The following is an 18181-nucleotide window of genomic DNA, read 5'->3' as shown; positions in this document are numbered from 1 at the left end:
GTCCTTGTATAGAGAAAAGCAACCTCATGGGTGGTGACACCTTGAGGAGGAGGCAAGAGAGTGGTGTTAGCTACCACTAGTAAAGCTTGAAGTCTACTGAGATACAAGCTTGGACATTGGCAAGTTCCCCCACGATAAGTTAAGGTAAACATTGTCCATTGCACTAGGAGAGGGATTGTGTAGCCTGTTAACAACAATGCCTTTCAAAGTCTACACATTTTTTTTTGAACAACCAAGTATATCAAACCCTGGGGTGATTGTACCACATAAACCTCCTCCTTGAGATGGCCATTTAGAAATGCTGACTTCACATCCATTTGTGATACTGGCCACTTCCCATGATAGCCAAGTACGAATAGTGGTTATTCCAGCTCTGAGGGTGAATGACCCTTTGACCTATACCTTTCCTTGTAGTTATTCAATGTACTATTAGACTTGTACTTGGCCTTCCAAACCCATGGTGCCAATAAGCTTCCATTTTGCAGGATGATCCCCCGATGAGACCCCAAGTGTGGTTTCTCAAAATTGAGTCAAAATTGAGTCAAACTTTGACTCCATGGCCTCCCTCTAGTTTGGATCTGCTAATGCTTCCTCCAAGATGGATGCTTCTTGCACTTTCATTATCTCAATATCAAGGCCATATTGACAATGTGAGCGAAGGCCTCTTCTACTCCTCTCTTGGATCTGCAAACAGTTGTTGCTACATCTTCTTCTGGCGGAGCTTTCCCATCCATTTAGGATATGGCTCCTTTATGAGGTGTTATAGGCTTCTCTTCTTCATCATCTTATGAATCTGTTAGATACCTGTAACGCCGCTCTACGGGCGTTACCATAGGAGGGGACGGCCTCTGGCTCACCACCCAGCCATAGAGGAAGAATGAGGATTGCCCCTCATCCCCCAGGCTATATAGTGTGTGGCCTGCCGTCCACACTAGCCTGGCCGCCCATGACTCCGCATGGGCGTCCTCTCCCACTGAACCCCGGACATGGCCATCCGGTCTGCCGGCCGTCGGTCACAGGCGTTACAGCCTACATGACATTACCCCCCCTTAAGAAGAGTTTTCATCCTCGAAAACAAACTGGGGAAACTTTTTGGAAATTGCACTACGGCGTTCCCAGGTACCTACCTCCTCATCCCTATCTGTCCATTTAACCAGTACCTCCTAGTACACTTTATGTCGGGTTTGTCTGTCATGATACTGTAAAATCTTTTCAGGTTCATGTGGTATCTTTGGTGGCTCTATCAAGTCCACCAAAATTTCTAGAGAAACTGCGTTCTCTAACCCGTGAACTGATTTCTTCAGTTTACTGACATGGAAGACAGGATGGACTTGAGAACTCTCCGGTAACTCAAGTTTATATGCTACGTCCCCAATCTTCTTAAGGATTTTAAAAGGACCACAATATCTCGGAGAAAGTTTATCACACTTTCCCGTTTTCATGGTTTCTGACTGCACAAGAACCTTGAGGAATACAAAGTCACCTTCTGCAAAGGTCACCTTTCTACGTCCTTTATCCGCATAAGTTTTAGCCCGATCCTGAGCGCTACGAATGCTCTCACGTGCGGCTCTGAGCATATCATTCATATCTTCAAGGAAATCACAGATTGAATCTTCTCCTTTTCTAGGCCTACAGCCATCGAAGATCTCGACTGGAATCCATACATTAACATGAATGGTGTAAATCCAGTCGCTCCGCTGAGTGCTTGGAGCTGATATAGGCAAACTCCAATAAGGGCAAGTACTCTTCCCAATTAGATTGCTTCTTTCTAACATAAGAACGCAACATATCTAGAATTTGGTTAACTCTTTCAGTTTGACCATCAGACTCCGGATGATCTGCCGTACTCATACTCAGAGTAGTATCCAACTTTTTGAAGACCTCTCCAAAAATGACTGTTGAACTTTCTATCTTTATCCGACACTATATCTGCGGGCAAGCCATATAGCTTGTAGAGATGTTCAATAAAGAGTTTTGCCAACTCTAACGTTTTAACAGTTTTCTTCGTGGCAATAAACTTTGCCATTTTAGTTAACCTGTCTACTACCACCCACACCGAGTCATTTCCTCGACTCGTCTTGGGTAAACCGGTAATGAAATCCATGGAAATGCTTTCCCATTTCCCTTGAGGAATCTCCAGCAGATGGAGTAGTCCTCCAACCTTAAGACGTTCATGTTTATTGACCTGGCACTTATTGCATTTCAGCACATAAGTTTGGACGTCCTTAAACAAACTAGGCCAATAAAACTGTCTTTTTACTAGTGCATAGGTCTTCTGAATCCCAGGATGACCCGCACTTGGACTATCATGACTTTCTTTAAGAATTTGGGCCCGAAAGTCACCAATAGTTGGTACACATATTCTACCCTTGTAGAGTAAGTATCCGTCGCCTCGTCAATGGAGTAATTAGCATATTTCTCCCCCCGACGAAGTTTATCACTCCCCTTTGAAGCCGTGGCAGTCAAAGGTGATGAAGGGCCTACGTCAGAGCTCTCCGGCTCCAAACTATACCCAGAAGACACGGCTAGTCTCTTCGAACTAACTCTCGCTTTCCTTCCCGTTGCACCTTCGGCCAGTCTCTTCGGACTAGCAATCCGTGCCAACGAGGGAGGTGGTCGCGTCTGTGAAGAAGTGCGTACGCGTACAGTGCGCCAGACCTCTGTAAAAGATGGATCATGCTCACATAAACCACGTAGTGACTCCAAGAAATCATTCTTGAAGACTGTGAAACTAAGTTCATTTATCTGTGGCATGCGACTAAGTGCATCTGCCACCACGTTATACTTACCTTTCTGGTAACGTATCTGAAGGTCAAACTCCTATAGAATCTCCGCCCACCGAGCTTTTCTACCCTTCAGTTCATTTTGACTTGAAAGCCACTTCAGACTTTCATGGTCCGTCCGGACCTCAAAAGTAGCACCATATAAATAGTGTCTCCATTTTTTCAGTGCATGAACTATCGCTAGTAACTCTTGCTCATAAGCCGAGTAGTTACGCTGCGCACGATCTAACTTTTTACTCTCAAATGCAATTGGGTGTCCCCTTTGCATAAGTACAGCCCCAATGGCCTCATTACTAGCGTCTGTTTCCAAAACAAACGGCTCATTTGGATCAACAATAGTCAAAACAGGTGCAGCTGCTACTACGGTCACCTTGAGCTTATCAAAGCTTTTCTGTTGGGCATCCCCCCAACTAATGTTTTTAGTTTTTTGACCGTAATAACTGGTCAGTCAACGGGACTACGATCTTCGCGTAGTCCTTTACATACTGTCGGTAGAACCCCGACATGCCAAGAAAAATCTGCAGTTCCTCGAGATTCTTCGACGCTAGCCATTTAAGAATAGCCTCTACTTTTTCTGCTCCATCCGCGTACCATCGGCGGATATAATATGGCCAAGGTAGTGAATTTTTGTTTCAAAAAATTCACATTTGCTCTTCTTTGCAAATAGTTTGTGCTTTCGCAACAACTCAAACACTAGACGCAAATGCTCTATGTGTTCTTTCTGTGTCTTACTGTACACAAGAATATCATCTAGGAAAACTACTACGAATTTTCCCAGATATGGACGTAAAATATTGTCCATCAAGGTCATAAACGTCGCTGGAGCATTGGCTAGCCCAAATGGCATAACCAAAAACTCAAAATGCCCAAAACGGGTCCTAAATGCTATCTTCGCAACATCTTCTGCTTTTATTCTAACCTGATGATACCCAGATCTCAGGTCTATTTTTGTGAAGTATCTCGATCCATAGAGTTGATCAAACAACTCATCCATGCGTGGCATTGGATACTTGTTCTTAATCGTTATCTGATTAAGAGCCCTATAGTCTATGCACATCCGCATAGATCCGTCTTTCTTCTTTACCAGAAGAATAGGCGATGCCCACAGACTTGAACTAGGCTGAATAGAGCCTTTGTTCAAATATTTCGTTAATTGTTTTTCCACCTCCTGTGCCTCGGAGTGGCTTAATCTATAAGCAGGTTTGCTTATAGGTTTTGATCATGGCATAACTTCGATGCCATGGTCTACTTCTCTAGATGGTGGTAAACCATCTGGTAAATCATCAGGAAAAACATCCTGAAATTCCTCTAATAAATTCATTAACGTATCTATGTACTTTTTCTTTAATGTCTCATTCACCTTGGATTTTTTCTTGTTTGAATCACATGCATGCCAAACAGGGTTTTCAAACAGTGGGTCTCGTCCAAGGCTATCTTGTTTTCCTTGTTTGTCTACGCAAACATCATTTATCGTTTCATCTACGGAAACAGAATTCAAAAGAGGGTAACAAGCATATACCTCTGCTATCTGGTCTCTGCGGACCGCTGTACACAGCTCCATGGAGGAAATAAGTGGTGTGGCAAGGACAGTACGGTCGCCCTGCAGGGTAATGACTCTACCTCCGTGCTCAAAACATAGCGTATTATGTAAGTAATTCCGAGCTAGACTAGGGCCCAAGCCATACAGCCACTCCCTGCCTAGATATACGTCTGCTCTGGCTAAGTGCATGACCTGAAAGTCAAGTGCAGCCTCGTAGTCCTGCATAGATAATGGGACCCCCAATATTACGGTATTCCATACCGTTTTGTCATATCCGTTGGCTAGGCCAACAGTATACTCATGATCACTCCGGGTCTCAGTCAACCCCAACTTCTTGACTAACGAGTAGTTCAAGAAGTTGTGGCTAGCTCCATCATCAATAAAAACTGTGACTCTACGGCCACCTATGGTGCCATACATGCGCACCATGTCATGCGGACCTACACTAGGCTGCCACATCGATGGTGTCACTGAACAAGCGTGATGCTCATCACAATGACACACTGTTACCTCTCTGAACTCTGCGGAACTGAGAGGAAGTCTCTGCACTGTATGCAACTACCTAGAAGATTTACCATCTTTTTTGGGCTCGTTGCCACTCGTGCTGGCTTTAGGCTTTGGGCACTCAGCCTTCGTGTGCCCTACTTCATTGCAATTAAAGCAGCGATTTTCCTTTCGCGCTTTAATATACTGCTCTTTCTTTTGGATTTCGCTGTCTCTTTTCTTCTTGGATGGTCGCGGTTTTTTAGACCAATGACCACCCTGTCCTTCCTGGTCCATCCTATCCCCTTGTTTATCACTGCGGAACCCTTTTCTTTTGAGGCCTGACCTCCTCTTTTCACTACCCTCGGCCCTGCTAGAACCACCACGCGCACTACGGCGCTTGATGTCATCAAATATCTGCGCATATTTAATTGCCTCTGCTAAGTCTTTAGGCTGTAAGGGTTCTACGTACTCAAGGTAATCATCTTTGAGGCCTCTTTTAAAGCCTCGTAATGTCTGGAATGCATCGATTCCCTTTAGCTTTACTATCTCCCTATAGTCTGAGATGTACTGAGTTAGGGATTTGTTCTCCATCGAACACTTATCCCATAACTCCCAGCTTCTCTCTGCCTCATTAACAGGCAAAAATTCTTTTCGAAACATCATTTCAAACTCCGTCCAAGTGGTAGGATGAGTTGTCAAACTCATCCACCACTTGTACGCTTTGCCGGTTAATGAGAGGCTAGCCTCCCACGGGCTGTATAAGGTTAGGCTACTGTCGCAGCGCGTGCAAATCTGACCACTTTGCTAGAAACATATTGACCAAGTCCTTGTTTCTTTCCTTCTCCTCGCCACCAAAACTAGGCGGCTTTAAGTCTTTTAATAACGACGAAGCTGTCGCTACGGACGGCCCCGCAGGTGCATCAGCCTGTACTCCTGCAACCACTGGCGAGGCTACGCTCACCCATGCCACAGGAGCTCGGCTACCACGAGGAGTCAGAGTACTAGCCGAGGCAGCTATCAGTGCATCTAACCATGTGGAGATGCTCTGTAGCATCGTGACTAAATCAGCCTGGACTTTACCCATATTGTTTAGTTTGGCATTAAGATATTTAAACAGTCCACTAGAGAGCTCCGTCTCTGTCAGGACGTCGGCAGGGTCCAATAGGTCATAATCGTCGTCGTCATAATCCAAGAGGTCCTCCTCGGTCCCCTCGGCGACGTCGGTGTTCATGTCCTCTGGCTCATCGGCCAAAAAGGGGTCATCTGCCTAATGCGGCCGCTGCGGGCTCGCCGGGTCCTAAGACCGGGTCAATAGACGAGGAGGGCGCTGGGTGGCAGATCACGCGTGATCGATGAGCGCACTCCGGACCGGACAACGGTCGGGCGTGTACGGCCTGACAATTCGGTCGGGGTCAACGGGGTCAAACCCGTGGAGAGGACAAGAGACTTGAAAAACCTAGAGAAGTAGAAGGCGGTGGGGACACACTACGCCTAGCAGACATCTTTAATTCTTGCAAAAAACAATGCGAGAACTCGAAAATTACTTTTAAAAAAACGCTAATAAAATGAGCAGTGGTGGAGAGAGAATAGTCACCCCCCTTTACGGTCGCCTGTCGATATGTGTTGCGTTGTGAGCCTCCAGACAGCGCCACTTCTCCGGGATGCTCCGATCCGAGGGAAAAAATGCCTGCAACTCATATCAAAAATAAATTTTCTCGGGAGGCTATGACTGAAACACTCGGATTATCCCTTACCAGGATTATTCCTCCCCAGCCGAGAGAGAGGATCCGTGTGAATATACTTTCATTTTTATTAAAAATGAATAATGAAGATATATAAAAAAATAAATGTTTTTTTTTGTCTCCTCTGGTGGCCGCCTGCCTGCTGTGCTGCTGGCTGGTTGTTGCTGGGCTGGCCGCCCCAGGCTCTACTCGAGCTATGAGACCTACGCGCTAGCCAACTATGCCACCACCCCAACGAGGGTCGCGAGCCTCCAGCAGTCGCCCCCAGGCTCACAATACTTGCGCTGTTTCAGCACGGCGCACATGGGTGCTCTTCGCCCCACCTCAAACAATGCTTACACTGCTCCAGCAGGTCGTGGGGCTGGCGTTCGCCCCCTCCCACACACAAGTTCAACGAAACGCCTCTTCGCTTCAGACAAGCTTCAACGAAATGTTTTCGCAGACACCAAACGTTGCATTGCTACAGCCAAGTGTGGGGCTAGTCTTCGCCCCCCCTCCCCCACACACAGTATAGAGATAGGCGACTTCTCTATCTACCAAATTCAACGCAGAAAAGAAAAAAAACAAAAATTGCTTACCTGTGTTTCGCTTGTTGTGTGTGACGGGGAGAGAGAGAGAGAGAGAGAGAGTTCTTCCCTTCAAAATGTCTTGGCCGCCTCCCTCCACACACTCCATTGTGGAGATAAGGATGAGGAGATGAATGGTTGAAAACCATTGAGTGGGCTCCGGTCCCCCGCCGGTCATGCGCGGACCCTATCGAACCACGCTCTGATACCAGTGTTAGATACCTGTAACGCCGCTACGGGCGTTACCACAGGAGGGAACGGCCTCTGGCTCACCACCCAGCCATAGAGGAAGAATGAGGATTGCCCCTCATCCCCCAGGCTATATAGTGTGTGGCCTGCCGTCCACACTAGCCTGGCCGCCCATGACTCCGCATGGGTGTCCTCTCCCACTGAACCCCGGACATGGCCATCGGGTCTGCCATCGGTCTCACAGGCATTACAGCCTACGTGACAGAATCCCTCTCCTGTGGAGTTGTTATAGGCTCCTTTACGAGGTGTTATAGGCTTCTCTTCTTCATCATCTTATGAATCCCTCTCCTGTGGAGTTGGTACTAGTTTCACCCATTTAGGATATGGCCCCTTTATGAGGTGTTATAGCCTTCTCTTTTTCATCATCTGATGAATCCACCTCCTGTGGAGTTGGTACTAGTTTTGTGTCTGCTATGGCCACTTATTTGGTTAAAGGATAGTGTGGATGGCACCCTCTCCTCCACCTGATGAGGCTGTTCCTTAAACACATCATCACGACTGATGATTATCTTCTTTTCATCATGGTTGTATAATAAATAACACTTTGATTACATACTATACCCCAAGAAGATACACTTTTTGCTTTTATAATCCAACTTGGTTCTAGATGAGTCTAGAACATACACAAAACAGTCACACCCAAATGTTCTAAAATATGTAACTGAGGGTTTCTTACTTGAGAGGTGTTGCTAGCTCTTCTACCAGGGCGGAGCTTTCCCGTCTAAAAGCTGCCTCACCCATTTAGGATATGGCCCCTTTATGGAGGTGTTATATGCTTCTCTTCTTCATTATCTAATGAATCCACCTCTTATAGAGTTGGTATTGGTTGTGCCTTCTAGCTACTTCTTTGTTAAAGGATAGTATGAACGGTGCCCTCTCCACCATCTGATGAGGTTGTTCCCTCAAACAGCACATCATGGTTAACAATTATCTTTGTTACCTTAGGGCCACCTGATGAGGCTATTCCCTTGAACACCACATCATGGCTGACAATTACCTTCTTTACCTCAAGGTCATGTCAATAGCACTTTGAATCCATCCTATACCCTAAGAAGATATACTTTCTACTCTTGGAATCTCACTTGGTTCTATATGAATTTAGAACATGCATAAAATAGTCACACCCAAATGTCCTGAAAAATACAACTGAGGGTTTCTTGCCTGAATATGCTTCTCGAAGTGTCATTCCCTTCATTGCCTTTGTGTAACTCCTATTAAGAATATACACTATTGTGTTAACTACCTTGGCCCAAAAATAGTTATGTAATACTTTACCTTTGAGCATACTCCATGCCATCTCCACCACTATGTGATTCTTGCGCTTTTTGTAACAATATTGTTTTGTTGTAGAGTATGAGAAACTATCAAATCTATCTTCATCCTATGCTCCTTGCAATAGAGGCATTGAACTTTAAACTTTCTAAAAGTTTTAGCCTTATCCCAAAGAAAATACACCCATATCTTCCTACTACTAAAGTCATCAATCAGTAAACAAGAAGTAGGAAGAACCACCAAATGTAATGGTTAGCATTTTAATATCGAGATTTGCATGTACAAGCTCTAGAGGAGCCTTTGCACAATTCTTACTTTCTTGTGAAAATCCATGCCCATCATATAATCTTTACACACATGACATCTCTAAAAATGTTGGTAGATGTGCCACAATCACAAAGCATCTCTTTCAAGACTACAAAGCTCAAGTGCCTAAATCTCTCATGCCATAGCTTGTTTGTCCCCATATCGCCTCAAATTGTAAAAACCAATAGCTCATACAAGTTGTTATGCCAGATTCCTTCCCAACAATATTGTTGCTGGCATTTGTGATGACTACACTAGCCTTATCTAAGGGAACCTTCAAGTCACAAAAATCAGCTATGGCTGTAAATAAGCAACAGATTCCTATTGATGTCTGAATATAAAAAGGACACTAGGAAAACTTCTTAATATCACTATACTGAAACAAAAGAAATGGTACCTAAACCCATTGTTGGGCATTTAGTGTTATTCTCGACTGCTATGCTACTTCTCCAACATAATGCCTTTCTAAAGCTGATTTTCAAGGTTTTGAATCCTTGTCTCATACTTGGTTCTTTAGAACTTGTCATGCTTCAAAAGCTATGGTAGTATGTTGAATCAAGGTCATCACCGAATCAGTGATGATGTGGTGATAATGACATATCATTCCTTCGCCTCCATGCCAAAGTGAGAACAAGGTCTAGTGGTATGGTCTGTAGTATAGATCTATTGGAATCTAGAGTAGGACCTAGCATTGCATCAACCCTTGTGGTTTTCTACAACTCATATAAATCAAGAATGGACTTAATCTTAACCTTCTAAAAAGTGTAATTGTCCCATCCAACCTCCCAAAAATTGGAGGGCGGGCACGAGCGGGCTGCATTATTTGTAGGTTAGGCTATCTCACCAAATCTGCCTTCAAATAGCAAATTTAAAAAACCTGTCTAGAGCCTATGCTTTGATATCATGTATTCTTACAATATGTTCCAATCTATTTGTACTACTAAGCTTGAGGGGCTTGTTTTAGCTTGTATAATGCCTTCCAAAGTCAATATAGCTTGCCTTCTAAATCAAGCATCACAAAAATTGGTGCCCATCTTCTCCTTGAGATGTCAATTTAGAAAGGCAAACTTCACATCCATCATCAATGGATTCTCACGGGTAGCCACATTACCGTGGTCAATCTAGCTATGGGCAAAAATGTTTCATGAAAGTTGGATCCCTTAACCTATGTTAAAACCTTCACTCTACGAGCCTTGCCTGGTACTTCTTCCATGTACCATCAAATGTGTAATTTGCCTTTTAAACCCACTTGGTGTCGATAACCTTGCATTTCTTTGAATGATCCATAACTTAGATCCCAAGTGTGGTTTCTCATAAATGGAATATACTCACTATGCATGCCCCCCCCAAACTTTGGAACTGCATGTGCTTCCTCTAAACTTCTTGGCTCCTACACCTTCATTATCTTAGCCATCAAGGCTATATTAACAATGTATGGTGTCTATGCCCTCACTTTGATTGGCAATAGCTATTGGCTCATCAACAAGAGTCAAGGGAGCTTCCTCGTCAAAAAATGTATTCACCTGCTTTGGATATAGATATCTTCTCTATGCTTCAATAGGTCTATCATCTTTATCTTCATAATGGTGGGTATGGGGCTCCCCTTTGCCATTGAAGTGAAAGCCTAGGATACTACATGTGGTGGTTGTTACTATTAGCTACAATACTATATGTGGTGGTTGTTACTGTTGGCTACTTCTATATTGATGGATTGCGTGGATGAAGCCTTCTCCTCCACCTGATGGGTCTATTAAACACCATCATGGTAATAACAATCTTCCTTGCCTTAGGGTCGTATAATCGGTAAGCCTTTAACTCCATACTATGCCCTAGGAAGATATAGTTTCTGCTTTTGGAATCCTTGATAATCTAAATGACTCTGGAACATGAATATGATCAGATCCAAGTGTTTTGAAATATGATACTGAAGGTTTTTTACTATAGTAAGCACATCTCTTCACCTCTTTGGTGTAGTAACTCTTGCACTATAGTGTTTACAGCCTCAGCCCAAAAGGTATTCATTTCCCCTTTAGCATACTCCTATCCATCCCCATAACTATGCGGTTCTTGTGTTCTAGCAATGCCATTTGTTGAAACATATGAGTAATGTCTCTTGATCCCATGCTCCTTGCAATAGGCTTTGAATAATTCACAAGATGTAAAGTCACCACCCCAATATATCTAAAACTTATGTAGTTTATTACCTCTCTCATTCTCGACCAACTTATGTCAAGATTTAAACTTTCCAAATGCACTTGCCTTATCCTAAAGAAAATACATCCATATCTTCCTACCAAAGTCATCAACAAGTAATAACAAAAGAACACCCCAATGCTAGTAGTAGGCATCTTACGTTAAACATCAGCATGTTCAAGGTCTTTAGAGGCTCTTTTTTTTCTCTCTTGTAGAGAAAGGGTTGGCGATGTTGCTTGCCCCCATTATACAAGCTTCACATGTATTTGACATCTCTAAAAATGGTAGCAAATGTGCCACAATCCTAAATTTTTGCATCTCTTTCAAGGCTGCATAGCTCAGGTGCTCAAAACTCTTGTGCCACAACCTATTGATGTCCATATCACCTCGAGCAAAAAAGACTGACAATTCATAGAGTTTGTTGTGCCTAGTACATTTCCTAGTGAAAATTCATATAGTGCACACAATACATCTTCCAACGGCATTACCACTAATATCTAAGATGATTGCCCTAACCCAATCAATATGAATCCTCAGGTCACGATCCGTGATGGCCCTGCAATGTGAGTAGGCTACAACAGAGAGCATATTTTTCTTGATAATATGGTATATTGAGGACATCTCACAACTTTTTAGTATCACCATTACTTGACACAAGAAATAGAACTTGTGCCTTTTGCTAGGAATTTGATGTCATTCTTGTTCTAGCTAGTCATATGTCGGGATTCTTCACTCTCAATGATCCACAAGCCATGGGTGTTGTAGAATACTCTTCCTCTGCACAAATTTCTTTGATCTTGTGAGAGCTCCAATTCCACTTCACCAATGTTACTTGACTCCTTCTCAAGGTGCTATTCTTCTCATTTTTCGATGAAGTGACAAGCCCAACATTTTCTTGCATGTGGCTGGGCTTGTCACTTCACCATCTACAGATAATTTACATGGCATACTTCTTCTCAAATTCCATGCTTCCAAGATCACCATACTTTACTCAGAAAACAACCGGACTCTCGCATCATCAATTGAATAAATTGGGGTTAGTTCTAAATATTCTTACATGTGATTAGGGTCAACTAACTATTAAAGAATAATCTCGCATCATCAACTAAATGAATTCTTACATGTGATTGGGGTTGATTCTAACTATTGTGATTGGGGTTAATCCTAGCTATTATGCATAATAATTCAACCATGATCCCAACATCCATTTTTTTCCAAGAAAAAGATCCTTCTATTAGTTAGCAAAAACAACCTCAAGGGGCTAAATACAACCATGAAGGGCTAGATATCAACTCGCCTCCATGTACGGGGTGAGGATCTGAGAATCAAAAGGTGGAGAAAGATGCTCTTCTCCTCAAGCTAGCCAGTCTATGAGGAGAAGGATATCTCATACAGGGGAAGGGGGGGAGAATAACCACACATGTGGTCTGTAGTGCCAAGTGGGATCACCACCTCTATCTGTGAGAAAAGGGCCAGGCCGCCAATGCCTCAAGAAGGCTTCTTTCCACTTTCTCATGTGGTAGAGCCACCTTGCTGCAACTTCCCCCACTGACCGTCAAGGGTATGAATGATGTTGAGCCAAATGCTCCTGATGGACTCTACATGCAGAGTATGGTTACCCTCAATGGCTTCACTGCATCTAGCTCTCCATATGTGCCAGGTTGCAATGCTACTGCAGATCTCCCATCTCTAGCAAGAGCCCAAACTCCAGTGAGATCAGTAGATGAGACTAGGACTTGAACGACCGAAATGCAAAGGTGAGAGACTTGAAGGGCTAGCCCCCAGCCATGACAACCTCAGCCTCTGTGGCCCAAGTGACAGTGCCCCATGAAATGATACACGTTGAGGACCTGTCTAGTGAAAGTGCGGAGATTTCATTTTTGCCAAACCTACTGAGCCTTGGGCAATCCCAAAGATAGTGTCGCTGAGACTCTTGAGGGTGGTCGCACCTCGGATAAGCTACTGGCCGACCACCAATGGCTAACCACGTGCCAACTGCCAAGCTCCTATGAGCCAACAACAGCCAAAGAAAGAGGGTGGTCTTACAAGGCCAAAAACTATCCCAAATCCTCTTCCAAAATCTAGAGAAATTGTTGTGAGAGGCCCTATGTCTTCCAACGTGCTGCCTGTTGGGGTGCCATCAATCTGTGGTATCTGAATCTTGTGGCCTAGCCGTGTTGTGTATGAAAAAAAGGGGGTATCAAGAGTCTCCTTCTCGATCAGCATGATCATGCCAAGTCCACTCTCTCGGGTCCCACTGGAGGTACATGACAGGTCAACTCTCACAAAGCCATAGCTGCCAGAGTCTCTTCCTAGGCACCTTGGCCGGCGGGGGGTCTATGTGCCACTCATGTGCCTGAAATCCAATCACCCTCACAACCCTCCTCCAAGGGGGCCTCTAATCTCTCTAATATGCTATGGGGACCAATAGAAAAAGTGAGCAAACCACAACCCTCATCTGCTCCATGGACTGCTAATAGAATATCATGCCTAGTAAACACGCCTAGCCACTTAGGGGGGGTTGGGTCTGGAGGTGTCAGCCAACCTGAGGAATAGTAGAGTCGATATCGAGGCTAAGCCTTTCTCTACCCTAAATCCATGCCAGGCCTCTATCCTAAACCTCTAAGGGAAGTTTCATGTGTGCAAGCCAATCTCCAAGGGACCTCCTAGGTCCTATGCTCAACGCACCTCATGATCCATGAGGTCGGCCCCCCAACATATGGCCAATGGGTAAATGGATTAGGGGCTTCTAGATCAATGCTTGCTGAAGACGGTACTCTGAGGCTACCAGACCAAACTAAAATCCCAAGCTCGGAGTAAGCTGGCTGCAAATCTAACCTCAAAAGCTGGGCTAAATCCACAGGCCCGCATCTCTGTGAAGATCCATCTGGTACTTTTCCCCTTGGGTTGTACAACCTGAAATCCAAGCCAAGAGGAAGTCCTATGGCCTAGGCAGGCCTCCCGTTCACTGATGGCCCACAAAAAGTTCCAGATCAATCGTTGTACCTAACCAATGCATGTTTGGGAGAAGGCCCAACAAGAAGTAATGTACCACACAATGGCAAGAAGGACTTGGTTTGCCACCACCACTCGACCAACTAAGGAGAGTCTCACAAAACTACAAAAGCTTCTTCCAAATGCTGAGAAGAAGAGGGGCAAGCTACTGCTCCGGAGAGATATCGATGCCCACCTGGTATCAAAGATAGCGGATTGGAGTGCCCCTCAGGATCCACTGGAAAGCCAACAAGGCGCCAGGTCGGGGCGGGTGTAGAGCCTACCCAGAAACCACAAGCCTTTGCTAGTTGATCTGTGCTCGTGATGCACGACAAAAGATCTCGATCACCTCAACGAAGCTCTGGAGATTCCCCACATCTCCTGATAGGTAAGCTAATGTGTCATTTGCAAACTCTAAATCCAGCAACTCCTCCTGATAGGTAAGCTACTGTGTCATTTGCAAACTCTAAATCCAGCAACTCCTCCTGATTATGGAGGGGGGGACAATCCCTGGAGCCCTATTTCCTGAGCTGAAAGAAAACTACTCATGGCCTTGACAAGCGACGAATAGGAAAAGGTAAGGTGCTAGAGGACAGCCTTGCTGAACTAAGTGAGAAAGAAGGAATCTATCACCTTGGGCTCCTTGAATAAGAACCTCACTGTGAGAGGTTGACTAAAGTCCTAAAACATCATAGATCCACTCCACTGGAAACCCCATCCGACGCATTGTGCCCTCTAGAAGGCTTCAATCAACCCTCTCATAAGCTTTCTTAGAGTCTAGGAGTAGCACTATGAGGTCCTGCTGCCGCATCCTGGCCGAAGCTATCACCTTCCAAAAGGTGAAGATGTTGTCAAGAATGCTCCAGTCCTAAAGTCAAGGAGGAAAGGCTAAAGTCTCTAAGTGATGGCCTTGGCCAAAATCTTGTAGGCGGTCCCAAGAAGGGTGATGGGTCTCCGCTGCAATATGTCACCACCCTCCTTATTAGGAATCAAGTGTATTAGACCCTCTAAAAGCCTCTTTGGCATGGCACCTGTGGTCATAATCTCATTGAAGGCTACTCAAAGGCTGCCTTGCATGAGACCCCAATGGTGAAGAAAGAAAGAAACATGAAGCCCATTCGCCCCTGAGAATTTGCTCCTAGGGTGAGCCACCCCAATGCCTCCGCCAGCTCCTCTGCAGCAACAACAGTGAAGGGAGTCAATCAGAGGGACCGTAGAGCGGGGGGAACAACCTCTCTCCCAACATCCATTTGTAACTACTAAGAGCATATTATGTATGCCTCTATAGTCATGAGACCCTTTACTCAATTCTGACATTAGTCACAGTCCTCTATCAAAACCTTACAAAACATCATACTCATACTCTTTGGTGTTATCAAATTTTAGGTACATATACACATCTAATTATCATGATTAGCATGCCTTTTTTGGTATAGACCTAGTCTACAAGAGTCAAATGAGAAGCAAGAGTGAAACTTTATTATACATACCCCAAGACTTCAAATACTCGTGCTTTTTAAGATATATATTTTGTCTTGCTTTTGACTCGGTATGAGACTTGATAGAATAGTATCAATTTGCATCTTACCAAATTTGGATCTTAAAATGATCTACCTCATCTAAGTCTCAAAATGATCTATTGCATCTAAGTCGATAAGGCATCATGTGTTTTGCCTCATCGATCTAAGTTGATAAGGCATCATGCATTTTGCTTTCCTTGGAAGAACACTTGATTCTTAAAAATTAAACCATCCATAGTCCAAGATTTTAACCTTATATTATGAAGTTACTAGATACAATTCCTCTTTTTTAAAGAAGACCATTATTCACATAGATAAACTAGTGGTTATGTCATAACTTTTAGCCTCATCACTCAAGACATTGGAGTATCCAACACGAAGTAATTATGCAACTTATTCATTACTTTTACTACCATCAAGACATTGAAGGTTATTCAAAAAGCTAAAACTTTTCATTCTATATCACTTAAACTAAAGTAAATGCAAAAACCTGAGCAATTTAAACAAGTGACCTTGCTAAGCCATAGCAGAGGCAATGTTCCACTAACCTTTATATGTTAACCACCCTATTGCAATAACCACTAGAGATTTACCTAATCATTATTGGTATTAACATTCTTATGTGGGCCTCCTCTATTGAAAAAACCAAACAGACCTCAGATCAGGCAAGGCTACCCCCGCTAATTTTAAGCATTTCATTGAGCGAAGGAAAAGAAACTAAGAATACTCTCTAAGTTTAAACATATCACTAAGAGAAGGTTCCCTCCATGTTAGTATCATTGGTTTTTATAAGGAGATATCATTAACACTAGTTTGGTAACCTAACATGACATAAAAATGTCCTTTTTAGGGGTTACAAAAATAGTTTTTGCTATGTGATTATTTCACTAATGCAAAGCGTGTAACATAAGATGTGTAACGTACATTAGTAAAAGGACATATAAAAAATATTAGAAGAAAAAAGAAGGCTGAATAAGGCATCATATTTCCTCTCAATAAATGAAGGCGTTAGCTAGATCCTTCTATGGTAGCTTAGGGACACCTAGCTAGACCTTCTATGGCAGATTCGGGACACCTAAAATACCATTCCACCATAAATACCATTGCACCATGCTTGTAGTTGGTATTATTGGTTATTCCATATTAAATCCTAATGAGCTACTGTTATAGGTGTATGTACATTTGGGGCCATGTTACTGCATGTGATTCCATGTTATATACTAAGCTAGTGTTATTGGTGTTTATGTTTGTGTCTATCGTCTGTTTTGTCATGTTGGGATTGATTGTGAGGAGTCCAATTGATTGTGCCTATCATATGTTGCCATGTTATGATTGATTAAGAGGAGTTCAATTGATTATTTGTAACTAACATGATTGCCATTGTTAAGTAATAGGGAGATGAGCACTACGACGGGGCTCGCTAGGATGTCGTATAGATGCAAGGTTATGAAGAGTGCATATTTATTGCTTGCGATATCATGCATAGTTACTTTATTTATTTGGCCATGTGCTGGCATTTTGTTATTATCTTCGCCACCCATATTTTGTATAGTTGAGGCGTACTATAGGTGAGAAATTATTTATGGTTATTACAACCTTAAAAGTATGACTTATGGTTATTTTTGTAAAATACAAGCCTAATTTTATAAGGAAATCTAATTATGGTCTTGGGCTATTTTTGAAGAAATATAAAAATACCCATGTCGTGTTAAAAATGGAGCCACTTATGCCTTGGGGGGGGGAGATTGCAACCAATGCTTTGTCTAATGTTACTTGTTGGAAATTGGGGGCCCCTTTCCGAGAGGTCACCCCTCCCAATAGTGTTTACGCCACTGCGCGCTTCACCACCACCACTCTATTCCCTTCCAAGCCACGAAAGTTGGTGGAGGAGGGATGATAATGACCTTAGTCTTCTATTATTTATGTATGATCTCATTATCCCTAGCACTATGCATGTGGTATGTAGATGGCTGGGCCATGACATTCCAACACCCTCTCTTGATGGCGAGGATGTAGGGTACCAAGAGGCGCTAACAACACTTGGCTCATAGGTCTACCTGCTCTCATTGAGATGTCATCTGGCTATTACAGTATATGCCCACTTGCTAGTGATTACTCATGACATAGCCTTCTTAGTCATGCCTTTGTTCACCTCCACCGAGAGGAATCAACAAGTTGACTAGCTCTGCTAGCAACATCCCAACATGCCCTCCCTGGCTATGATACCATGTTGAAAATTAAAGGCCACTTCCCAGGAGGTCACCCATCGCAATGGTGTTCATGCCACTGTGTGCTTAACCTCCACCACTCTCTTCCCTTCCAAGCCACCCACGAAAATTGGTGGAGGAGGAATGATAATGATTCTAGTCTTCTATTATTTATGTATGATCTCATTATCCTTTGCACTATGCATATAGTATGTAGACGACCAGCCATGACCTTCTAAAATTACTTTCTTCATGCTTTTATGTGCTTTCATATGATTATGCCATGGTTGATTTATTTACGCATGCCGTTTCATTCCAGTTTG

Source organism: Cibotium barometz, chromosome 50 (genome assembly GCF_041138505.1).
Source record: "Cibotium barometz isolate CiBa-2024 chromosome 50, ASM4113850v1, whole genome shotgun sequence".
NCBI lineage: Eukaryota > Viridiplantae > Streptophyta > Polypodiopsida > Cyatheales > Cibotiaceae > Cibotium > Cibotium barometz.
The sequence above is the reverse complement of the archived record's forward strand: the minus strand, read 5'-3'. Positions refer to the sequence as shown.